General features: G+C 40.3%; 1 long non-coding RNA gene across 1 annotated transcript; it reads left to right on the top strand.

The window, feature by feature from the left end:
• Positions 1-376: 376 nt before the first annotated feature.
• On the top strand, positions 377-24857 carry LOC147997151 (uncharacterized). The gene is made up of 8 exons (XR_015653526.1): positions 377-484; positions 1651-1786; positions 2980-3264; positions 13465-13772; positions 14793-15066; positions 21647-21795; positions 22696-22821; positions 24700-24857. It is a non-coding gene; the product is annotated as an uncharacterized LOC147997151 (long non-coding RNA).
• Positions 24858-26598: the final 1741 nt, after the last annotated feature.

Below are 26598 nucleotides of genomic sequence, written 5' to 3'. Positions count from 1 at the left end.
ATGAAGAACTGTAATTAAATGACAAAAATGAGTTCAGGCCAGACAAAACCAGCACACATCTTCTCCATCTTGAGCTTGTTCTCTGGCGGTTTATAGACTTGCAGTTTGTGAGTTTGTGCTTTCATTCTATCAGCTACTAAATAATAGCCCAGCTCGGTGCTTCATTTCTCACTTCGATTCCTCCTCCCCTTTCCAGGCAAGCACACATCTCTTTACCAACAGTCCATTAGTTTTGATGTTTGAAGGGCTTCTCTGAAATCTATGGCATTTCCTGGTTGCTTGCTCTACCCTATTTCTGCTTTCTGCCTGAGCAAACATTCTTGGAAAATATTTCACTTTGCCCACCTCCGTTAACACTGTTTGGATTTGTGGGTGTGCATTCAAGCAAGGTGGGGAGGCCCACGGAGGAGAACAGACTCTTGCTGTGTCTGCCAAGAACTGGAGAAATTCATGGGAGGCAGGGGAGCAGGCTCAAGGGACAGGGGTATGTGGCTTCTTTTATTTTGGGCTAATAGAACAGAGCTATTAGGGAATACTGGACATGTTCTAGTGAGGATGGGGCATTTTGGATATATGACGGTTAGGCAGTTGATTTTATCCCTCTAGAAGAGCTTCGCCTCACCATTACCTTGATCTGAGGCTGAAGAACTAAACCATCATTCTATCTGGGTCTCAGACAAAGGCTGTGCCAACATTCCTTCTACTATGATGGCCCCGAAAAGCCAACAGTTTCAGATAAACCTTCACTGGTGTGATCATTTCTAACTCAGGTACAAGTCAGAGCAATGGCAAAGTTCTCTCAAAGCTGCCATTGCTGTCATGTGTGGCACACAATTCTGAGACCACCACATGGCGAATTCAAATTCCAGGGCATCCTAAGTTATGACTCACGCTCTCAGCAGTTACCTTGAAACCTGTTGCTCCAACACCACATGAGTTATAGAATAAAACACATGTGATATGTTTCAAAAGAACTACTACCTTTCCTCTCCAAATTTTTGCTGACACCCTTGCTGTGTTCAGGTCACTCTCGCTTCATTTAGCGTTTGTGTCAGTGCTGGTAGACATGACCATTCTAGATACTTTTATTAAATAGGCTGATATTTCCTTTATAGAAGGGAGCTGGAGAAAATTCTAGAGATGTTGATATTGTTATTGATACTGATGTTTCATGAAATGTTTTGGAATGTTACCAACAACAACAAAAGCCTCCGTGGGACAGCAGAGCAGAGACATTATTTAGACCAGGCACAGAATTGAGTAGACTGTTTTTGGATACTATTTTTTCCCATGTTCCTTATCTATATTAGCTCTGCGTTATCTTCATGATACTGATGCTATCACAATTATTCTCAGAGGGAAGTTTGCACAATTGGTCACTACTCTGGGCCATTGTAAAATTTGAGAGTGTTATTGTCCATGAGTCCTAAACCAAACATCTAGACTCATGGATCTTTGTATCAAGGTCCACACCAACCAGTGGAATATGGCCAGACTCTCTACTGCTTTTATATAATATTTGCATGGGTCCATCTTTTATCCACTCTGGAATTTCTGCACCGATGGTTAACTAACTTTCCTCTAGGTGAGAGAAGAGGCGAAGCCGTATCTCTGCCTATTACAGGAAAATGTCAGATTCTTTCATTCCAGATAGTCGAAGGAAAAATCCTCCTTCTACTGTGTTTATGGAAGCACTGCATGGATCTGAATATTGTCTTATTTGAGTGTCCTATTGACCAGTTTCCAGGAAGTGGTAATTTATGGTCCTGAGCATCACCATGGTGAGGTAATGGGGAGCGAGTGTTTGTGATGTGAAATGACTTGAGCGGATGACAGCAGCAACATCAGTCACTGTTTGTCCCCCTCCTGACTCTTGTCCTGTTCTGGAAGTTAATTCACTGCTCAAACTGCAGTCCAGATTACACCATTGGGCTGAGTCATTAGAAGGGAAATAGCAAACGTGGTCTTTGCAGGCTTACCGCAGGTTACTTTGTGCTGATTCAAGCAATCTAATCAGCGCCTCTTCATAGGATATGCTGGGGAAGAGACCCTGAGACCTTGTATGGATCCGGAAGCTTGTTTTGGTTAACGCAGATCAGCACAGGCTGAAGAGGGAAGCCTGTGATTAGAGAAGCCGTAACATTTTCTAAATAGATATCGAAACACACAGATACGCACGGAATTCCAAAGCCCGCGATAAACATCAGATACTATATGTACTGGAGACTGAAAAACACATATGATTCTAAGGTGCCAGCATTAAATTATGCAGAATATGGCTGATATTTTTATATACAAATGTAAATAATCAACCACGGAGTAAATCTCTGTGTTTCATATTTCCCTTTTTGTCATCTTTAATACATTTTCATCGGTTGTTTTGTTTATTTACATTTCAAATGTTATCCCCCTTTCCAGATTCCCCTGTGCAAATCCCCTATTCCATACCCTCTCTCCCCTGCTTGTATGAGGTTATCCCCACCCACTCACCCACCCACCCTCTCCTGCCTTATCACCCTAGCATTCTCTAGGGCATCGAGCCTTCACAGAACGAACAGCCTCCCCTCCCACTGATCCCAGATAAAGTAGCCCTCTGCTACATATGCAGCTGGAGCCATGGTTTCCTTCATGTGTACTCTTTGGTTAGTGGTTTAGTCCTTGGGAGCTCTGGAGGGGTGTCTGGTTGATTGATATTGTTGTACTTCCTATGGGGCTCTGGCAGAACCTCTTAGGAGACAGCTATTTCAGGCTCCTGTCAACTCTTGGCATCAGCAATAGTGACTGGTTTTGGTGGCTGCATGTTGGAAGGATCCCCAGGTGGGGCAGTCTCTGGATGGATTTTTCTTCTATCTCTGCTCCACTCATTGTCCTGCATTTCCTTTAGGTGGGAGCAATTATGGCTTAATATTTTTATGGTGAGGGGGTGGTCCCATCCCTTAAACTGGGGCCATGCCTAACCTCTGGATATGTTCTCTATAGGTTGTTTCTCCCCTTTGTTGGGAATTTTAGCTAATGTCATTCTCATTGGGTTCTGGAAACCTCCTGCTTTCCTGGCACCTGGAACTTTCCACTATGTTCATAGCAGCCTTATTTATAATAGCTTGACATGTGAAACAACCCAGATGTCCCTCAACAGAGGAATGGATATAGAAAATGTGGTACAATTACACAATGGAGTACTATTCAGCTATTAAAAACAATGACTTCATGAAATTTGCAGGCAAATGAATAGAACTAGAAAAATATCATCCTGAGTGAGATAATGTAATCACAAAAAAACACACATTGTATGTACTCACTGATAAGTGGATATTAGCCCAAAAGCTTGGAATACTGACGATGTAACTCACAGCCCATATGAAGCTCAAGAAAAAGAAAGGCCAAAATGTGGATGCCTCAGTCCTACTTAGAAGGAGAAACAAAATAATCACAGGACTGGGAGGGAGGGAGGGACTTTTGAGGGAGAGAGGAGAGGGAGCTGAAAAGAGGGCAGGATCGGGTGTGGGAGGAGACAGGTGATGGGGAGGTGTACACAAGGTCAGGAAATTGAACAGAGGTGTGTAGCAGGAGATCAGAAAGTTTCCTAACCTCTGAGAAACACCCTTGTTTTTCCAAATTTTTACAAAGACATTGTTTAGGTGTTCTGATTCCTAGCTCATTTGTCTGTTTTTCCCACTCAATTATGATAATTCCTAAAAATAAAGTGTGTGTGTGTGTGTGTGTGTGTGTGTGTGTGTGTGTGTGTGTGTGTTGGGGGAGAGGTCAATGAACTTCTCCATAGCTAAAAATTCTTGCCATTTGAAGCTACTATATTTTGATTTCTTTGAAGATGCAAAATTCTAAAAATACCTCTTACCCTCTAAGGAACTGAAATCACAAAAGAACACACATTGTATGTACTCACTGATAAGTGGATATTAGCCCCAAAGCTTTGTTTGACCTCGTAGCCAAAGTTGATAAGAGGCCTTGTGACCACTTAAGAGTGCCAGCCCTCTCAAAAGGTTTAGGTTGCTTCTAAGATAACAATATAACAGCCAACCTTATTTGGCGTGTATTTCCCATGTAACCAACTTTTATAACCTAAGATAATGCACTCTTAGATTACAGACTCTTCCACGTCCCGGACACAGAACAGTGTATGTGTATCATTGAGTGTAGGTAGCAAATACAGAAGTCGAAAGCAGCTTCCTGAAATGCACCGTAAATGTTGAAAGCAACATTTATGCATATTATTTGATAAACGATGGGTTTTAATTGTGCTGCTTGTTGTCTGGGTCGTTTGGGATGAGTAAGCGTCAGCATCTAAACTCCCTGTAAGACTCTATTAAAGACTTCTGCGAGGCCCAGGAGCAGCAGGACACCTGCCTGAGACACCGCCGGAACCTGAAAGAAACAGACCGAATAAACAGTTCTCTGCACCCAAATCCCGTGGGAGGGAGAGCTAAACCTTCAGAGAGGCAGACAAGCCTGGGAAACCAGAAGAGACTGCTCCCTGCACACACATCTCGGACGCCAGAGGAAAAAGCCAAAGACCATCTGGAACCCTGGTGCACTGAAGCTCCCGGAAGGGGCGGCACAGGTCTTCCTGGTTGCTGCCGCTGCAGAGAGCCCCTGGGCAGCACCCCACGAGCGAACCTGAGCCTCGGGACCACAGGTAAGACCAAATTTTCTGCTGCAAGAAAGCTGCCTGGTGAACTCAAGACACAGGCCCACAGGAACAGCTGAAGACCTGTAGAGAGGAAAAACTACACGCCCGAAAGCAGAACACTCTGTCCCCATAACTGACTGAAAGAGAGGAAAACAGGTCTACAGCACTCCTGACACACAGGCTTATAGGACAGTCTAGCCACTGTCAGAAATAGCAGAACAAAGTAACACTAGAGATAATCTGATGGCGAGAGGCAAGCGCAGGAACCCAAGCAACAGAAACCAAGACTACATGGCATCATCCGAGCCCAATTCTCCCACCAAAACAAACATGGAATATCCAAACACACCAGAAAAGCAAGATCTAGTTTCAAAATCATATTTGATCATGATGCTGGAGGACTTCAAGAAAGACATGAACACACTTAGGGAAACACAGGAAAACATTAATAAACAAGTAGAAGCCTACAGAGAGGAATCGCAAAAATCCCTGAAAGAATTCCAGGAAAACATAATCAAACAGTTGAAGGAATTAAAAATGGAAATAGAAGCAATCAAGAAAGAACACATGGAAACAACCCTGGATATAGAAAACCAAAAGAAGAGACAAGGAGCTGTAGATACAAGCTTCACCAACAGAATACAAGAGATGGAAGAGAGAATCTCAGGAGCAGAAGATTCCATAGAAATCATTGACTCAACTGTCAAAGATAATGTAAAGCGGAAAAAGCTACTGGTCCAAAACATACAGGAAATCCAGGACTCAATGAGAAGATCAAACCTAAGGATAATAGGTATAGAAGAGAGTGAAGACTCCCAGCTCAAAGGACCAGTAAATATCTTCAACAAAATCATAGAAGAAAACTTCCCTAACCTAAAAAAAGAGATACCCATAGACATACAAGAAGCCTACAGAACTCCAAATAGATTGGACCAGAAAAGAAACACCTCCCGTCACATAATTGTCAAAACACCAAACGCACAAAATAAAGAAAGAATATTAAAAGCAGTAAGGGAAAAAGGTCAAGTAACATATAAAGGGAGACCTATCAGAATCACACCAGACTTCTCGCCAGAAACTATGAAGGCCAGAAGATCCTGGACTGATGTCATACAGACCCTAAGAGAACACAAATGCCAGCCCAGGTTACTGTATCCAGCAAAACTCTCAATTAACATTGATGGAGAAACCAAGATATTCCATGACAAAACCAAATTTACACAATATCTTTCTACAAATCCAGCACTACAAAGGATAATAAATGGTAAAGCCCAACATAAGGAGGCAAGCTATAGCCTAGAAGAAGCAAGAAACTAATCGTCTTGGCAACAAAACAAAGAGAATGAAAGCACACAAACATAACCTCACATCCAAATATGAATATAAAGGGAAACAATAATCACTATTCCTTAATATCTCTCAATATCAATGGCCTCAACTCCCCAATAAAAAGACATAGATTAACAAACTGGATACGCAAAGAGGACCCTGCATTCTGCTGCCTACAGGAAACACACCTCAGAGACAAAGACAGACACTACCTCAGAGTGAAAGGCTGGAAAACAACTTTCCAAGCAAATGGTCAGAAGAAGCAAGCTGGAGTAGCCATTCTAATATCAAATAAAATCAATTTCCAACTAAAAGTCATCAAAAAAGATAAGGAAGGACACTTCATATTCATCAAAGGAAAAATCCACCAAGATGAACTCTCAATCCTAAATATCTATGCCCCATATACAAGGGCACCTACATACGTAAAAGAAACCTTACTAAAGCTCAAAACACACATTGCACCTCACACAATAATAGTGGGAGATTTCAACACCCCACTCTCGTCAATGGACAGATCATGGAAACAGAAATTAAACAGTGATGTCGACAGACTAAGAGAAGTCATGAGCCAAATGGACTTAACGGATATTTATAGAACATTCTATCCTAAAGCAAAAGGATATACCTTCTTCTCAGCTCCTCATGGTACTTTCTCCAAAATTGACCATATATTTGGTCAAAAAACGGGCCTCAACAGGTACAGAAAGATAGAAATAATCCCATGCGTGCTATCGGACCACCATGGCCTAAAACTGGTCTTCAATAACAATAAGGGAAGAATGCCCACATATACGTGGAAATTGAACAATGCTCTACTCAATGATAACCTGGTCAAGGAAGAAATAAAGAAAGAAATTAAAAACTTTTTAGAATTTAATGAAAATGAAGATACAACATACTCAAACTTATGGGACACAATGAAAGCTGTGCTAAGAGGAAAACTCATAGCGCTGAGTGCCTGCAGAAAGAAACAGGAAAGAGCATATGTCAGCAGCTTGACAGCACACCTAAAAGCTCTAGAACAAAAAGAAGCAAATACACCCAGGAGGAGTAGAAGGCAGGAAATAATCAAACTCAGAGCTGAAATCAACCAAGTAGAAACAAAAAGGACCATAGAAAGAATCAACAGAACCAAAAGTTGGTTCTTTGAGAAAATCAACAAGATAGATAAACCCTTAGCCAGACTAACGAGAGGACACAGAGAGTGCGTCCAAATTAACAAAATCAGAAATGAAAAGGGAGACATAACTACAGATTCAGAGGAAATTCAAAAAATCATCAGATCTTACTATAAAAACCTATATTCAACAAAATTTGAAAATCTTCAGGAAATGGACAATTTCCTAGACAGATACCAGGTATCGAAGTTAAATCAGGAACAGATAAACCAGTTAAACAACCCCATAACTCCTAAGGAAATAGAAGCAGTCATTAAAGGTCTCCCAACCAAAAAGAGCCCAGGTCCAGACGGGTTTAGTGCAGAATTCTATCAAACCTTCATAGAAGACCTCATACCAATATTATCCAAACTATTCCACAAAATTGAAACAGATGGAGCCCTACTGAATTCCTTCTACGAAGCCACAATTACTCTTATACCTAAACCACACAAAGACACAACAAAGAAAGAGAACTTCAGACCAATTTCCCTTATGAATATCGACGCAAAAATACTCCTTAAAATTCTGGCAAACCGAATTCAAGAGCACATCAAAGCAATCATCCACCATGATCAAGTAGGCTTCATCCCAGGCATGCAGGGATGGTTTTATATATGGAAAACCATCAACGTGATCCATTATATAAACAAACTGAAAGAACAGAACCACATGATCATTTCATTAGATGCTGAGAAAGCATTTGACAAAATTCAACACCCCTTCATGATAAAAGTCCTGGAAAGAATAGGAATTCAAGGCCCATACCTAAACATAGTAAAAGCCATATACAGCAAACCAGTTGCTAACATTAAACTAAATGGAGAGAAACTTGAAGCAATCCCACTAAAATCAGGGACTAGACAAGGCTGCCCACTCTCTCCCTACTTATTCAATATAGTTCTTGAAGTTCTAGCCAGAGCAATCAGACAACAAAAGGAGATCAAAGGGATACAGATCGGAAAAGAAGAGGTCAAAATATCACTATTTGCAGATGACATGATAGTATATTTAAGTGATCCCAAAAGTTCCACCAGAGAACTACTAAAGCTGATAAACAACTTCAGCGAAGTGGCTGGGTATAAAATTAACTCAAATAAATCAGTTGCCTTCCTCTATACAAAAGAGAAACAAGCTGAGAAAGAAATTAGGGAAACGACACCCTTCATAATAGACCCAAATAATATAAAGTACCTCGGTGTGACTTTAACCAAGCAAGTAAAAGAACTGTACAATAAGAACTTCAAGACACTGAGGAAAGAAATTGAAGAAGACCTCAGAAGATGGAAAGATCTCCCATGCTCATGGATTGGCAGGATTAATATAGTAAAAATGGCCATTTTACCAAAAGCAATCTACAGATTCAATGCAATCCCCATCAAAATACCAATCCAATTCTTCAAAGAGTTAGACAGAACAATTTGCAAATTCATCTGGAATAACAAAAAACCCAGGATAGCTAAAGCTATCCTCAACAATAAAAGGACTTCAGGGGGAATCACTATCCCTGAACTCAAGCAGTATTACAGAGCAATAGTGATAAAAACTGCATGGTATTGGTACAGAGACAGACAGATAGACCAATGGAACAGAATTGAAGACCCAGAAATGAACCCACACACCTATGGTCACTTGAATTTTGACAAAGGAGCCAAAACCATCCAATGGAAAAAAGATAGCATTTTCAGCAAATGGTGCTGGTTCAACTGGAGGGCAACATGTAGAAGAATGCAGATCGATCCATGCTTATCACCCTGTACAAAGCTTAAGTCCAAGTGGATCAAGGACCTCCACATCAAACCAGACACACTCAAACTAATAGAAGAAAAACTAGGGAAACATCTGGAACACATAGGCACTGGAAAAAATTTCCTGAACAAAACACCAATGGCTTATGCTTTAAGATCAAGAATCGACAAATGGGATCTCATAAAACTGCAAAGCTTCTGTAAGGCAGAGGACACTGTGGTTAGGACAAAATGGCAACCAACAGATTGGGAAAAGATCTTTACCAATCCTACAACAGATAGAGGTCTTATATCCAAAATATACAAAGAACTCAAGAAGTTAGACCGCAGGGAAACAAATAACCCTATTAAAAAATGGGGTTCAGAGCTAAACAAAGAATTCACAGCTGAGGAATGCCGAATGGCTGAGAAACACCTAAAGAAATGTTCAACATCTTTAGTCATAAGGGAAATGCAAATCAAAACAACCCTGAGATTTCACCTCACACCAGTGCGATTGGCTAAGATCAAAAACTCAGGTGACAGCAGATGCTGGCGAGGATGTGGAGAAAGAGGAACACTCCTCCATTGTTGCTGGGATTGCAGACTGGTAAAACCATTCTGGAAATCAGTCTGGAGGTTCCTCAGAAAATTGGACATTGAACTGTCTGAGGATCCAGCTATACCTCTCTTGGACATATACCCAAAAGATGCCTCAACATATAAAAGAGACCCGTGCTCCACTATGTTCATCGCAGCCTTATTTATAATAGCCAGAAGCTGGAAAGAACCCAGATGCCCTTCAACAGAGGAATGGATACAGAAAATGTGGTACATCTACACAATGGAATATTACTCAGCTATCAAAAACAACGAGTTTATGAAATTCGTAGGCAAATGGTTGGAACTGGAAAATATCATCCTGAGTGAGCTAACCCAATCACAGAAAGACATACATGGTATGCACTCATTGATAAGTGGCTATTAGCCCAAATGCTTGAATTACCCTAGATCCCTAGAACAAACGAAACTCAAGACGGATGATCAAAATGTGAATGCTTCACTCCTTCTTTAAATGAGGAAAAAGAATACCCTTGGCAGGGAAGGGAGAGGCAAAGATTAAAACAGAGACTGAAGGAACACCCATTCAGAGCCTGCCCCACATGTGGCCCATACATATACAGCCACCCAATTAGACAAGATGGATGAAGCAAAGAAGTGCAGGCCGACAGGAGCCGGATGTAGATCGCTCCTGAGAGACACAGCCAGAATACAGCAAATACAGAGGCGAATGCCAGCAGCAAACCACTGAACTGAGAATAGGTCCCCTATTGAAGGAATCAGAGAAAGAACTGGAAGAGCTTGAAGGGGCTCAAGACCCCAAAAGTATAACAATGCCAAGCAACCAGAGCTTCCAGGGACTAAGCCACTACCTAAAGACTATACATGGGCTGACCCTGGACTCTGACCCCATAGGTAGCAATGAATATCCTAGTAAGAGCACCAGTGGAAGGGGAAGCCCTGGGTCCTGCTAAGACTGAACCCCCAGTGAACTAGCCTATGGGGGGAGGGCGGCAATGGGGGGAGGGTTGGGAGGGGAACACCCATAAGGAAGGGGAGGGGGGAGGGGGATGTTTGCCCGGAAACCGGGAAAGGGAATAACACTCGAAATGTATATAAGAAATACTCAAGTTAATAAAAAAAAAAAAAGACTTCTGCAAAGTATCCCATTCAGTACATGCAGAACAAAGCCATTTGTGAAGGAGAGCCACACAAATACAGACCCACAGGCACAGGGACAGACAGATACACAAGACAGCTTTCAGGCAGATGCAGATTTAGATTCATACAACGTAGAGACATAGATGGAAGCCACAGGGGGCATCAAGTAGAGAATCCAAAAGTGGACTTGCCTTTCGTTAAGCAACTCCATAGGGAAGGTTTTTCCTTTTCTCCTTAAGGTGACACTGATGCATTATTGGTAATTCAGTTATTCCATGATATATTAAATCCATTCAGATTTTTGCTTTAAGTTGTACTAGGATTTCCCCATGTGCACCGTAGCAGATGCACATCCATACACACAAAAGCACAACACACACACATGCACACACTCACAAACACACATACACACAGACATGCACACACACACACACACACACACACACACATTAAACTTTCTTTTAATCTTCCATTTCATTAGTAAATTTCTAGACATATGAATGCAAAAATTCTTTAAACACTTTCTCACAGTGAATGTCAAAGGAGTTTTTACTACTACTTCTTTTTTTCTCCTCATCTTCCTCCTCTCCCTCCTCCTCCTTCTCCTCCTCCTCTTCCTCCTCTTCCTTCGGCTCCTTCTCCCTTTCCTCTTTCTCAGGAGAAACTGATATAGGCTACTTAACATTCTTTTTCATTAGCAATGGTTGGACTTTGAAATCAATTTAAAAAGGGGGGACCATATTATGGAAAATATACTTGTGGGTATAATGTCCTATTATTAATGTTTAAATAACATTAAAACCCACTTCACTGCAGATAAAAATTTAATGATATTGTATGGAATCCATCGCTGTTTGTAATTCACTCTGAATCACACTTTGCAGATGCAAAGATAGATAATTTTGATATTGATCATAGATTATTTTAAGTATGAAAATAGAACATAATGGGTGAGATCTACACAACTTGTGAATATAGAGGTAAATATTTGGATTACAGTGAGGACTTCTATAGGTTTGGGAACAGTGATAGTATGTTTTCCTCTACAGTGGATGACATCACTAGCCCCATTCATATGGATAGGTTTACAGAGCCAGACATGATTTTTCCTCCTGAATGGTTAATCAATAACACACACACACACACACACACACACACACACACACACACACACACACACACACACATATATATCACTGAATTAGCTCAACAGACTGTATTTACATGTTTATTCATTTATATGTATATTTAACAGCAATGATTGAAATATGAAGTCCTGAATTATCATGGGAAGATGTAGAAGTAAAGGAGAAAATGGAAGGATGATGTGATTTTATTTTGGATTAATAAAAACCCACCTCTTTATTTAGAAACACACAAGAAAATTAAAAATTATATCTCAAGTATCATTTCTCTCTGTCACACAGGAGATAATGTCCAGATTGTGTGGGTCACATTGATCTATTTTTTTAATTAAAATTCTACTTTGCAAGTGTTCTTTCTTTATTATGACATTATGGTTAAATTATGTTCTCTTTCAGTCATTTAGAAACATGACCATCATATGCAGATGGTCAATGTTTCACACAAGCATTCTCAAGTCACCTAAACAAATCTTCAAATATAGACAGTATTATAGCCAGACTCATTTAGAAATAAAGCCACAATATGAGCAGTTGCTGGGTGCCTCTGTAGTTCTTCACATGAGTCCTGTTTGGAAAGGCAAGACATCTCTTTCCAAATCCCATGGGTGTGCTCGACCATAGCTGCGACATTGCATCATCTAAAAGATGGCAAGCCTTGGGGATAAAGCATCAGAAAGCAGAAAATAGAATCCTTTTTGGAGGGGTGTTCCCTTTTGAATCAGGAATGTTTTATATAAAGGATGTAAGGGGTGTCCGAGTTCCTAGACAGAAAGGGCCTAGTGTTTCTAGCCATCGCTGTAACTGCAGATAGAATATAAATATTTACTAAATCAACATAGAGCAAGGAACCAGGGGTTCAGATGGTCACTGGGATATTCACGTCTCTGCTCGTGTATGGCTGTTATTGCTGAGGCCACTTCCTCACCTTTGACATGGAGCCAAAGCAACGCTCACAGCTGCTCTTTGGACGTAGGCTTGATGGCAGCATACAGATGGAACGCTGGAAATTGAATCTTGCCATCCAAAGAACGGCAAGAAGAGCTCATCATTTCTCTCTGGCAGCAACAGGCAATAATGTAGGATTTTCCGTAAGAAGAAGGAGGGTCACATCCCAGAATATTAATATTTAATGGTAAATTCCAACATCATCGCTGAATCAGTACACTTTCTCCTTTGAAACTCACAAATCAGACTCCATCAAACCTGTTTTTTAAATAGATGGACACAAGCAAAGCATGTTTCCTTGTTTTAATAGTATTAAGATTTAACTTGATGTGTTTGTGTGTGTGTTTGTGTGTGTGTTTGTGTGTGTGTGGAGTGTGTGTATGTGCATTTGTGTGTGTGAAAGAGACAGACAGAGAGAGAGAGAGAGAGAGAGAGAGAGAGAGAGAGAAGAAAATCTATATAGAATTATGGAAGGAAAACAGATTGGATGAGTGTAGCCTCTAAACTGCATTTTGTTGTTCATCAATCTGACAACTTTTATTTTATTTTTAAATTTGAAAAAAAATGTTTAAATTTTTAAAATTTCTCTAGTTTCTTCCTGGTCAGCCCTCCCACAGTTCCTCATCCCATTTCTCCTCTCCCTAACCTCAAGCTGTATTACAGAGCAATTGTGATAAAAAAAAAAACTGTATGGTATTGGCACAGAGACAGGCAGGTAGATCAGTGGAATAGAACTGAAGACCTGGATATAAACCCACACACTTATGGTCATTTGATCTTTGACAAAGGAGCTAAAACCATCCAGTGGAAAAAATATAGCATTTTCAACAAATGGTGCTGGTTCAACTGGAGGTCAACATGTAGAAGAATGCAAATTGATCCATTCTTATCACCTTGTACAAAGCTCAAGTCCAAGTAGATCAATGACCTCCACATAAAACCAGATACATTGAAACTAATAGAAGAAAAAGTAGAGAAGAATCCCCAACACGTGGGCAAAGGGGAAAATTTCCTGAAGAGAACACCAATGGCGTATGCTCTAAGATTAACCATGCTCCAACTTTCTTTGGATGGTGCTGGTCAGATGGCTTGGCAGGTAAGTGCTTTTGTTGTCAAGTCTGACTTTATGAGATAGTTCATATGTCACATGCACTCCATAGCATACAATCCACATCAACACATAAATGCAACTTTAAAAAATAATGTACTAGAGGAAAACAAGATCTGATTAAAGTTTTCCTTAAGCTTGACATTTACAGACCTACTTTCCATAAACTGACTACATGACCGTCATTACTTAACGATCTCAAATGTATTCCAATTTTATAAATTTGATTGGCAAATAGATGTCAGCACTTCAGATTCTTACAATGATAGACTCAGAGCACTGGAAGCTGTGACCTGACACACTTGGGTTAGGGGAGCCAGTCTGGCCTTGGCATTGGACCTGAAATACTTCCTCCCCCTCACCCAGAAAGGGAGGGTGTGAAAGAGCAAATTTTTGGGGTGCTGTAGGAAGAGATGGTCTTTCATAAACTTTGATGCCATTGTCAGTCTGAATCTCAGCTTCTCCCTACTGAGTTGGCACAGTTCCACATAAGAAACGGTGCTGTTTGTTCCTTCTCCTCTGCTTTGCTCCCCAACCTATCCTGTGCATGGAAGAAGGGCTTGTGACTGTTTCTTCTCCCTAGAACATATGCACTCTTTGGGTGTTTGTTTCTTCCTAATAGCTTCTTATTTTTTAGTGAATGCTATGAGATTTCGCCTTTAAAACTTAGAGGCCAGTAGAAGCAGAATAACAGTATCTGTGTCTATTTAACAGATGAAGAGTGTGTATACAGTTTTCAACTTAGAATGGGCTATGTTTCAGGAAACAGAGGATAAGATCGGGCAAAGTTAGTGGCGTTTTACAGGTCACATGTTTGCTGTTGTTCAGCTGTGTGTTAGCAGCTCGTCTGCTGAATACAAACTTCATCCTCTTTCTGCTGCATTATGCTTATAAGAAATTATAACATATTAAAATGAATGGCAGTGACTATTACAAAGTATAAAATAGGGAATTGAAACGAAGAAGATAAAACCTGATTTGCCAAATGGTGTTCTGTCTATCCGCCAGGGGAGCCATGGGCACCATTGCACTCAGAGAGGCAGAAGGGAGTCTGCAATGAGGGTCCACAGGCTGTGTCTTCATTCGCTGGACCAGAAGAAGAAACAATGGAATCTGGGATAAATGCTGCGGTTCTGCTCACCTGTCTGAGTACCTGAGCAAGCCCGAAGTACTGCTGAGGTCAGGAACAGGTCCACTGACTTTGCTTCCCCTCAGGGCATCCACACACCAGGTGGAGAAAGAAGGCAGAGCCTGTGAGGAGCAGAGCCAGGTCTGATTGGAAGTGAGTGCCCAGAGTAATGGAGGTGCTAAAATGGAGAAAGCCTTCCTTGGGAGTCTTAGGCATGGCTCTTTAGTGGAAGGCTCTTTAGGTGATCCTTAAAGAAGCAGCTCAGTGAGATGATCCTTGCTTGTTTATACTGGTTTATTTGATGGTGGATGTAAATACATACACTTTATTCCAGGTGAACAAGGAATTAAATATCTGTTACCAGAAGGAGTACCCAGGAAAGGAAGCTCATTGGTTGACTGCTCAGGGCCATTTAGATGCCTCATTAGCCTGGAGAAGAACTCTATGTGTTACTCATGACTTAATGCCGGCGTGACTCAGTGCCGTGTTCCTCAGTGCCGTGTTCCTCAGTGGTTACATGTCCTGAGCTGTACACGTCTCTACCTGCATAGACTGGTAGAGAGCAGCTCCACTCGTACTGGTCTCAGGTCTCAAAGATTCCCAAGGTCCGAGCTCACTTAGCTTTGTCAGTTCTTACGTCTGTCTGTCTGGTAACAGGATCCTACACGCCCTACACCGATACTCCTTTTCAAGTCTCAACACTGGGATCCAATATCCTCCCTTCAAAGACTTGAGATTTAATAAATATTTGCTGAATATATTATCCTACCTTAAAGCGGCAGGAAGTTAAGAGTTGTTGAAGAAATAATGCACGTATGTATGTGTGTGTGTGTACATCTAGAAAATAGAATTTGAGATTTCCTATAAGGAATGGGGAGATTTGGGTGTGCATCAAGTAATGGGAAATCGGTTTTGTCACGTGGTCATGAAATTGTCTTTAAGACATAGAGGCAGGAAACACTAACTTTAAAACTTTGAAGACTCGGGGCTGGAGAGATGGCTCAGCGGTTAAGAGCACCGACTGCTCTTCCAGAGGTCCCGAGTTCAATTCCCAGCAACCACATGGTGGTTCACAACCATCTGTAATAGGATCTGATGCCCTCTCTGGTGTGTCTGAAGACAGCTACAGTGTACTCACATATATAAAATAAATAAATATTTAAAAAAAAAAACTTTGAAGACTCATCTGAATTAATCAATCTTTAAAAGACAGGGTGGGGAATCCTAACATTAGAAATTTTGATCTCCCAGGGTATTAAACATTACTTGGATCAGTTGACAAGAAGCATTCCTCAGGCAGAAGGGCTGTTTGTGTCACTGGCTCTGTGCTCCTGGTATGGAGAGCTGGCAAATAGGAAGCAGAGAGAGATTTGGGTCAAAACTGAAACCAGTTAGATACCAGGTAATAAGTTCATCTCCATTCAACTACTGCTATCCAGGTCTACCACTCAAGGGTTCCGTACTGGGACTGAGTTCACACAGTGAGACTGTGGCAAAATCTTCACAAACCATAGCAGGGTCATCCTACACTTAATACAACCTTTTCATACATCCAGTTCCCCTCCCCCTCCCCTTCTTCCATAAGGGTGTTCCCCCTCCCCAAACATCCTTCCCCTTCCTTCCTCCAATTTTCAAGAATCCCTATACTACGGACTTTCAATGAAAGTGTATTGCGTGACCTAAAGTATCCACATAAAATAGTTATTTGTGACTGAAGCACCTCTTTGGAGTTTTTATTCCTCTTTAAGATTCCACTGTGTCTTCATTTACATTTGATTTTATTATTAAAATGTTTTATGAGATCCGCAAGTAAAACTGATTACTTGAAAAATGGCCTCATATATTCTGTGATAAACAGCTTCAACAACAAAGTGCCACATTTACTGTTTTATTTTATGAGGCCCAGGGTAATACTAGTGTCGGTGGCTATCATAGCTGCAGCTCTGTATGCTCTGTACAGGACAACCCCAGGCATGTCTGTATGATACAGGACAAACCCCAGGCATGTCTGTATGATACAGGACAACCACAGGCATGTCTGTATGATACAGGACAAACCCCAGGCATGTCTGTATGATACAGGACAACCACAGGCATGTCTATATGATACAGGACAAACCCCAGGCATGTCTGTATGGGACAATCCCAGTCATGTCTGTATGGGACAATCACAGGCATGTTGGTTTTTAGCTTTGAATCAGAGAAATGTCCTCAATGGTTGGGTTGTTTATGTCCTATGGTTCTTAATCATCTAACTTTTCTTCCCTACAATTTATCTGGGGCCAAGTAAATCTGCTACAACAGGCCCATTTCTTCTAGTGGCCAGATTTTGGTAGTTGATAACTAATTTAATATCAAGAAAATGGAAATGAGAATAGGATGATCCTCTGTAATCACTGGACAGAGAGCTTTGTGGGTGGAGCTTATGCTAATAAAGACCATGTCTTTCTACAGGGATCTCAATAGCCATTCACTACCAAGGAGATGTCCCAATGTCTCAAAGTTACATGATAAGCGAATGGTAGTTAAGATGTCTAAACTAGACACATTGTAGTGATCTAATAGAGGATGACGTGTCAGTAAGGTACACTCCTTGTACAGTTCATTAGCATTATTTTGGCTTATTCCTTTTACCCTCAAAGGCCAAAAAAGTAGCTTGACTTTCAGTCAATTTCTGAGTTAAAACTTAAATTTCTAAAGTCTATTCTGAGTTTCTACATAACAAGTGGATTTCAGATAAATGACTCTGTGGTAACTTATATCACCACCAATGAACACATTGGTGGTGTCTACATGTCTCATACCCCCTTTAAAACATTCCTCTAATCTTACCTATTAAGACTAGGTATATTAATGATAGTTACAGCTAATATTGTTAGAGACCCTTATAACTAATAGGAAATATATAAAATGTATGAAGATAATTAACATAATGTTATATCAAATTACTTTTTAAAACATCTGCTCTGTAATTATTATAATGTGGAACTATTAGAAGGCATCCCATAGGGAGTGATGGATAAAAGGTTTGTTGTAAACAATCAAGGATTAAAAAGGTATGACTCAGAGTGAGAGCCTGCTGCCTCTAAGAACTGATATGTGCACTAACATCTAGTTAAAGGGCACGTATGAAACACCACTTCTAATTGGTGACTATTTTAATCTAATTGACTTTCACCATCATACCTGAATTGCATAAGTTTACCAAAAATACACTGAGGTAAACATTACTAAATTAGGGTTTATTTTGTATTTTATTTTGTATTTTATTTTGTATTTTATTACTGACCACATTGCAAGAGAAAAGTAATCACCTTGTGTCTTGTATTTTTCTGTATGTCTAAGGTTATTCTATATACTTCATACATCCAAAAGGTATATTTTACTTAAAAAATAAAATAAAAAGCAGAAAACCCTCCCCGGAAACTTATGTATCATGGCACACACCTGTACTCATAGCACATGGAAGCTGGCTGAGACGGAAGAGTCACAGATGAGGGCAGCCTAAGCTACATAGTGAGGACTTGTCCAAAAACAAACGAAAACAAACAAACAAACACAAAAGCTGCCCTAAAAAGGCAGCCATAATCTTCCTCTATATACAGAATCTAAGAACTGTCTGCCCAGGATCCAGACCTGTTATTGTTTGCTGCTAGGACATAAAATTATCATAGGCACATAACTAGTTCACTTCAGTTGTGTGCTCAGTGCATTTTCTACACTTTAAAGGGATTGACAGACCATCATTGTCACTGAATACTTTGCATTATTAATATATCTGTAAAATCATGATGCCAGGAAGAACTTGGGAGAATGATGGGAGACACTCTTTGATTGTGAAAAGCTCTCTCTCTCTCTACTCACTCATCACCGTCTAACACCTACACTAATCTCAGCACCACAGCCCAGCCTGACATGAGTAGTTTTGATACCCATAAATTCATGAAGAAATGCCTTATACAGTGGAATGTCGGGAGTGTACAGTGGGAGTGGCAGCAGTAATAGCTGCCAATCAAATGGCAGGATAACGAGTGGTACCTTGATGCTGTAGACAGGGGGTGATGGAATCTGCCATGTGACAAAGTTGACTGCTGATTCGCTATGAACACCATGCTACATCACTAATGTACTTAACTACATCACTGTTAAAAAAGGCTTTTTAACAACATCACACAGGCTGAAGAACTCAGATCTACAGACTCTTTGAAGCCATAAAATGTAAATTCCCAAACCAGCACAGCTTTAAGAAACAACTTGAGCCTTAGTGCTTTTTAAAAATAAATTTAAATTCTGCTAGAATTTCATATGAGTATACTGGATTTACATAATTTCCCACTCCTTTCTGCCTTCATTAAATTCCTCCTGTACCTTCACTAGTACTTCATCATCTCAGTTTCCCAACCTCTTACACATTATTTTCTGTTCTCTCTCTCTCTCTCTCTCTCTCTCTCTCTCTCTCTCTCATATATGCATGCACGCACACACACACACACACACACACACACACACACACACACACCATGCATACAGACTCATATGTAAAACCTATTGAATCTACTGAGTCTCATTAGTGTTTCCCATATGTAAATGTGTTTAGGGCTGACCACATAGGATTGAGAAGCCTATCAGGGATATTGTCCCTGGACAAAGCTGATTCTCCTTTGTCATGAAATTTCAAAAGAAAAAGAATGCACATGCAATATCAGATCTTGAGTAGAAAAGTAGCCTATATAAATTCTCAGAATTTTATTTATTTTTGTAAATCGTTTCTCATTATATTTATTAATGTGTGTGTGTGTGTGTGTGTGTGTGTGTGTGTGTGTGTGTGTGTGTGTGTGTGTGTAGACACGTGCCACAATCAGCAGATGACGTTTAACCTTTAGGTGTCCCTTCTTATTTCACCTTGTGGGTCCCACATTGTTCCCAGGCTTGGCCCCAAGCTCTTTTACCAACTTTACATCACAGTGGTTCCACTTCTTCATTGAAGTCTCTAAACTTCCTGGGTCCTCCAGTCTCCTGAGGGCTAGGTGCATCTTCTCTGACTGAACCCAGACCCGGGAGTCCTCTGCTGTATCTGTGTTGGAGGCCTCATCTCAACTAGTGTATGCTGCCTGGTTGGTGATCCAGTGACTGAGAGGTGTCGGGGATCCAGGTTAATTGAGACTGCTGGTCCTCCTTCAGGTTTGCCTCCTCCTCAGCTTCCTCCAGCTTTTCCCTAATTCAACCAGAGGGGTCTGCAGCTTTCATTCATTAGTTGGGTGCACATATCTGCATCTGACTCTTTAAACTGCTTGTTGGGTCTGTGGAGGACAGTCATGATAGATCCCTTTTGTGAATGCCCCATAGCTTCAGGTCAGGTCTTAGGGCCTCCCCTTGAGCTGGATCCCATTTTGGGGATTTTATTTATTAAATGTATTAGATATTTGTCTCTTTCCTTGACAAAATATCTGGCAAAAAGATCTTGAAGTTCAGAGAATTTTGTGTGATAGTCAGGGGTTACAGTCAATCATGATGGGAATAGCATGATGGCAGGGGTATTGGGAAGTGGGTTGCATTGCCTCTAGAGCCACGCAACAGTGAAAGCATGAGAATTAGGACTAGACTATCAACCTCAAGTCTGAACCCCTCTGACTCTTTACCTTCTAAGGCTTTAAAAGTAGCAGCATCGACTAGGACCATGTCTCCAGACACTTGAGTATAAGAAGTTAGGGGAATTTTATATTCTGATCACATCTAATCTGATCCTATTTTGATAACCACATGAAAAACTGGGGCAATGGATTGTGTGACTTTCTAATTTTACTTTGTCAAGTAGTTTGTTCTCTATAGTCTAAGGTCTTTTACTTCAAATTTAAATGAGCTAGATTCCAAGTCAAACTACTTTCTTTGTTTGAATAATTATACGTGTTGGCAAAATTTCATTACACTATTCATTTAAAGCTGCATAATACATCGGAAGTTGATACATAGATGGACATGTGTGGAATGGTTCAGGAATCCAAACTATTGCAAGGCTGAAGAAAGAGTTGAATACCTAGGGACAAAAACGTACAGAATCAATACTTGTAAAAATGTGTGTTTATTGAAACCGAAAGGCAGAGGGAAGAGAACAGAAACCATCCTGTTGTCCAGGAATGGTTTTCTACAGCTGCTCTACCATCAAATTGACTTCCGGTTAGTCTTTTATAGGACTTCTTGACCCTTGCTTCTTCTTTAAACTCATTTTTCCTTAATTCCCTCCTTAACCATTATTTCATCTCCTCAAACCCCTGGTCCAGAGAAATAGCACAGGTGGGTGAGGTGCTAATTCTGTTGCAAGATAGGGTGGTATAGCTCTTTGCACCCCAGATGCCATGTGGAAACACTGTCCCTCTTCTGCTCACCTCTCTCCTGACTGCCTTTTTCTTGCTACTCTTCAGAGAGAGGGAGGGAGGGAGGGAGGGAGGGAGGGAGGGAGAGAGAGAGAGAGAGAGAGAGAGAGAGAGGATAGAAGGAAGGATGGATGGATAGATGGATGGATGGATAAGTAGGTAGTTAGATTATTAACAATAGGCAGATAGATACATTTTTAATAGAGACAGTTTATAAAAAAATTACCATCCAAGGAAAAATAGGCTCTGGATTTGACTTCTCAGATTAAATCACTGAACTTGACTTTTGAAATTCTGTTGCTGGTTGCTTCTGTGTTGGGTCCTAAACTCAACAGCCTTATTCTGAATTTGGTAATTCTCAGGCTCTACGGAAGTCACAGAAGAGCTCAACTACGCCTAAAGGTGGTACAGACAGTCCATTCACCTGAGTATGAAGAGTCTGATTTCTTTCCAAGTTTGCAAGAAAGAAAGCAGGTCCACTAAAGGCCATTCTGGAGCTCAGCATCCTATGGTACTATAATCTTGTTTTCTTTCTTTCTTTCTCTCTCTCTTTCTCTCTCTCTCTCTCTTTCTTTCTTTCTTTCTTTCTTTCTTTCTTTCTTTCTTTCTTCTCTTCTCCTTTTTTCCTTTCTTCCTTTCTTTCTTTCTTCTTTTCTCCTTTTTTCCTTTCTTCCTTCCTTCCTTTCTTCCTCCCTCCCTTCCTCCCCATCTCTCTCTCTCTCTCTCTCTCTCTCTCTCTCTCTCTCTCTCTCTCTCTCTCTCTTCCTTTCTTTATTAAATACAGTTGCTTCCAGCCCTTGCTTTTTTTAATTGGATTTTTTTATTTACATTTCAAATTTTATCACCTTTCCTGGTTTACTATCCATAAAACCCCTATCCCTCTCCCCCTTCTTCTATGAGGGTGTTTCCCCCTAACCACCTCTCCCTTCCTGTCTCCCCATCCTGACATTCTCCTACACTGGGGGGGTCTAGCCTTGGCAGTACTAAGGGGTTCTTCTTCTATTGATGCCCAGCAAGGCCATCCTGTGCTACACATGCAGCTGGAGACATGGGTTTGTCCATGTGTACCCTTTTGGTGGTGATTTAGTCCCTGGGAGCTCTGGTTGGTTGGTATTATTGTTCTTATGGGGTTGCAAACCCCTTCAGCTCCTTCATTTCTTTCTCTAACTCCTCAAATGGAGACCCCATTTTCAGTTTGCTGTGAGCATCCACCTCTGTATTTGTCATACTCTGGCAGAGCCTCTCAGGAGTCAGCTACATCAGGCTTCTGTCAGCTTGCACTTCTTAGCATCAGCAATATTGTCTGGGTTTGGTGGCTGGATGTATATGGGCTGGATCCCCACGTGGGGAAGACTCTGAATGGCCATCCTTCAGTCTCTGCTTCAAACTCTGTCTCTGTATTTCCTTCTAGGAATATTTTTGATCCCCCTTCTAAGAAGGACTGAAGCATCTGTACTTTGGTCATCCTTCTTCTTGAGCTTCATGTGGTCTATGGATTGTATCTTGGATTATCTGAGCGTCTAATATCCACTTATCAGTGAGTGCATACCATGTGTATTTTTTTGTTATTGGGTTACCTCACTCAAGATGATATTTTCTAGTTCCATCCATTTGCCTATGAATTTCATGAAGTCATTTTTTAATAGCTGATTAGTACTTCATCAAGTTGATATGTTTATACAGCCTTTGCTGGTGCTGGTTTTGAGGCAATGTGTTATGAACATGTGGTAATTTTCAGTTTGTCTTGACATGTGTGTTGAAAAAAAATAAAACTCTTAAGAAGCTCATTGAAAAGCCTCCAGTTAATTAGGAGATAAAGGAAGGAAACTTCAGTGAAAATGGGGTCAGCTGTAGATAACAGAGTCTAATCTTTTCCATAAGGAAATGGTTCACTGTGATTAGTAGAAGTCCTTACAAGGACATGAAAAATCATATTAATGGTATGTCTTGAGGTAGATGTCCATCCAGAGAACATGTTAAGACCTGATTCAGTGAAAAGAACAATGCACGGGGAATATCCTCCTTCAATTACTCTAAATCTTCAGTATAAGGGAGGATAGATTAAAAATGTATAAATAAGTCTTCTTGAGTATAGAACCATAATACTTTACTGATGAGCTGACACCAAGTTTCCCAACCTGAGAAAACCAAAGTGAGACACTCGTTAAGAAGCCTCTTCTCAGGTCTTACAGTTTGTATATGCTTGGCCCAAGCACTGACACTATTAGGAGGTGTGGCCTTGTTGCAGTATGTGTGGCATTTTGGGTGTGGGCTTAAGACCCAAATCCTTGCTTCCTGGAAGCCAGTATTCTGCCATCAGCCTTCAGACTATGCTTGCCTGGAGACTGCCATGTTCCTGACTTAATGATACTGGAATGAACCTCTGAACCTGTAGGCCATCTCTGATTAAATCTTGTCCTTCATAAGAAGACTTGCCTTAGTCATGGTGTCTGTTCACAGCAGTAAAACCCTAACTAAGTTACAAGGGCTGCTCATCAAAGGGCTCCTGAAGACAGAGAGGGCAGGGCTGTAATGTTCTTATCATGATAGTGTTACACTGGATGTTAGGAAATGAATTTGCTTATTTAAATTTAGAAGCTTAAGTAAAGGCTGATTTTCTCAGAGAATCAACACCCAAAATTTGGGGATGCAGATGTTATTAGAGTTCCCTATATTAAGGAACAGCAAAGAGAAAATAGAGGTACACAGCTGATAAGTTGGTGAGTGATCATCAGTTTTCAAGGTTTTTGAATTTGTAAGAAACCAAGCAGGCCTCTAAATGATGATTTGAAATGTGTTCGTTTATAGTTTACTGCCAAGAAGATTCGAGGCAGGTTACAAACATATTGGGCCAAATGAAAAAACAATTTTGCAAACTAAACTTAAAAAATTAAACATTTTATAAATTGTTCATAAACATCAAAGTATATACACACGCTTGACCCATGATCTACAGACTAATTGATTTTAATATATTGTGTTAGTAACCCCCCAAGCAAGTTATACACTAGAAGAAGAGTTGAAAGCATAGACTAGAAAATAAAGAAGCCAGTGTAAAATTGGTTCCCATCATTTCATGATTTTTCAGTTAAGTGATATCATCAATATACTTTCTGTGTCATGGCAATGATTTTGAGATAATTCTGTCATCTAAAAGCATCTTACTGTGGCCTGGATTCATTTTCCAGAACATAAATGGTACCATTAAACCAACTGTAACTCCTACCTTAGGTGGTTGGGTCAAGCTACATCTCTGTGGGAAAAAGGCAGGAAAAACATTGCCTCACTGTTTTATAGTAGCTAAGTTAGCACAGATCAACAGTATTTGAGTTGTTCTAAGGCATGAATAAGGTTTTTCTTTTTCCATATAATAGAGCATACTTCTGACCTTGGTTCATTTTGTTTTTCTTTGAAGCAGGGGCAAATGATGTGTTCTGAAAATGGGACAGAGGAATACATCAATATTCAATGTTGGCATAAAGTTGGGGAATGACACAATATGAAATCCTATAGAAGAAACATGGCTTTCCTTACAAAAATAAAATGGGGCACTACTTCATCTGTTTTATCAGACCAACGCAGTTGTTTTCTTCTTTCTGTAACATAGTGCTGTTGAACCATAATAATATATTTTATTATGTCATTTAACAAACACATATTTGGTACAAGTGTGCAGAAGCTAAAATCACATGACAGTTAAAATAGAATATAAAATAATATTTCGATAATAATTATAGAGATCTAATTGAAAGAGAAAACAAAATGAAAGGTAAGGAATAATCCATCTTTTTAAGGTATAATGAAAATGGTACATTAAAATTAATGAGCATTACATAATTGCCTAAACAGCAACTTAATAGGAACAACAGTAGGAATGTAAAGTAGACAGTAGAAAGCCCACAAGGCATAAATTAATATACAAAGAACTCCAGACAACTAAGAAGTGTTGAAAGAACAAGACAGAGTCATCTCCAGGAAAGAGCACACCCTTATCCACTACCAGATGATAAGCCTGGAAAAATATATACAACTAACTTTACACAGATTGGGAAGGTTGTGTGTGTGTGTGTGTGTGTGTATGTGTGTGTGTGTGCATGTGTATACATGCAACCAAAATTTTGGAAAAGAGTGGTCATGAATTTGAAAAATAGGTGGGGGAAATTACATCATTATTGTTTTTAAATTATTTTTTGGATCACAGATTTTTAAAATTTTTATTGGTTATTTTATTTATTAACATCTCAAATATTGTTCCCCTTTCCAGTTTTCCCTCCTCAGACCCTTTATCCCATTCCCTCTACAATTTGCATCTATGAGGGTGCTCCCCCACCTACCCACCCATTCCCCCAAGACCTCTCTAGCATCGCCCTATGCTGGGGCATCAAACAACCACAGGACCAAGGGCCTCCCCTCCCACTGATGCCAGATAAGGCAATCATCTGCTACACATGCAGCTGGAGTCATGGATTCCTCCATGTATACTCTTTGGTTGGTAGTTTAGTCCCTAGGGGCTTTGGGGAGTCTGGTTAGTTGATACTATTTTTCCTATAGGATTGCAATCCCCTTCAGTCTTTCCCCTAGCTCTTCCATTGGGTTCCCCAGGCTCAGTCTGATGGCTGGCTTTATCTGCATCTGTTTTAGTCAGATGCCGGCAGAGGCTCTCAAAAGATAGTTATACCAGGCTCTTATCAGCAAGTGTGCCTGGCATTATCAATAGTGTCCAGTTTGGGACGACAAGGAGCTCACCAAAAGGAAGAGCATCATGGATGAGCATTTCTGTAATGACTGTTCCTATATCCACAGATTCAACACAAATTAAAAAGATTTACAAACTGGCAAACTGGCATGAGGGCTGGAGTGATGATCAGGACAATACTGACCTTGCAGATCTGGCCTCTGTGGGAATTACACACACAGAGGAAGAGAAAGAGAGAGAGAGAGAGAGAGAGAGAGAGAGAGAGAGAGAGAGAGAGAGAGAGAGAGAGATTTAAAATTAAATAAAAATTATAAAAATGCATCTGTTCTGAACAGATATTTTTATTCTCACTATCCCTAAGCAATAGAGAATAATTATATACATATCATTAAAAGTGCATTATATATTAAAACAAATTTAGAGCTGATTTAAAGTATATAAGACTCTTGAGCATTTATAGATTTTAAGTGTCTATTGGGCTCTGTGTAAACCACATTTGGATGCTAAGTGTTGGCCATGATACTTGTGCTAGTTATTGATATGAGTTGTAATTTTTGTGTGAGATCTGGGAATACAGATTTAGTAGTTTAATGCTTGCCTAGTATATACGTATACTCA

Source organism: Rattus norvegicus, chromosome 1, assembly GCF_021556685.1.
Source record: "Rattus norvegicus strain SHRSP/BbbUtx chromosome 1, alternate assembly SHRSP_T2T, whole genome shotgun sequence".
NCBI lineage: Eukaryota > Metazoa > Chordata > Mammalia > Rodentia > Muridae > Rattus > Rattus norvegicus.
Note: the sequence above shows the minus strand (reverse complement) of the source record. Positions and strands in the feature narration are given on the sequence as shown.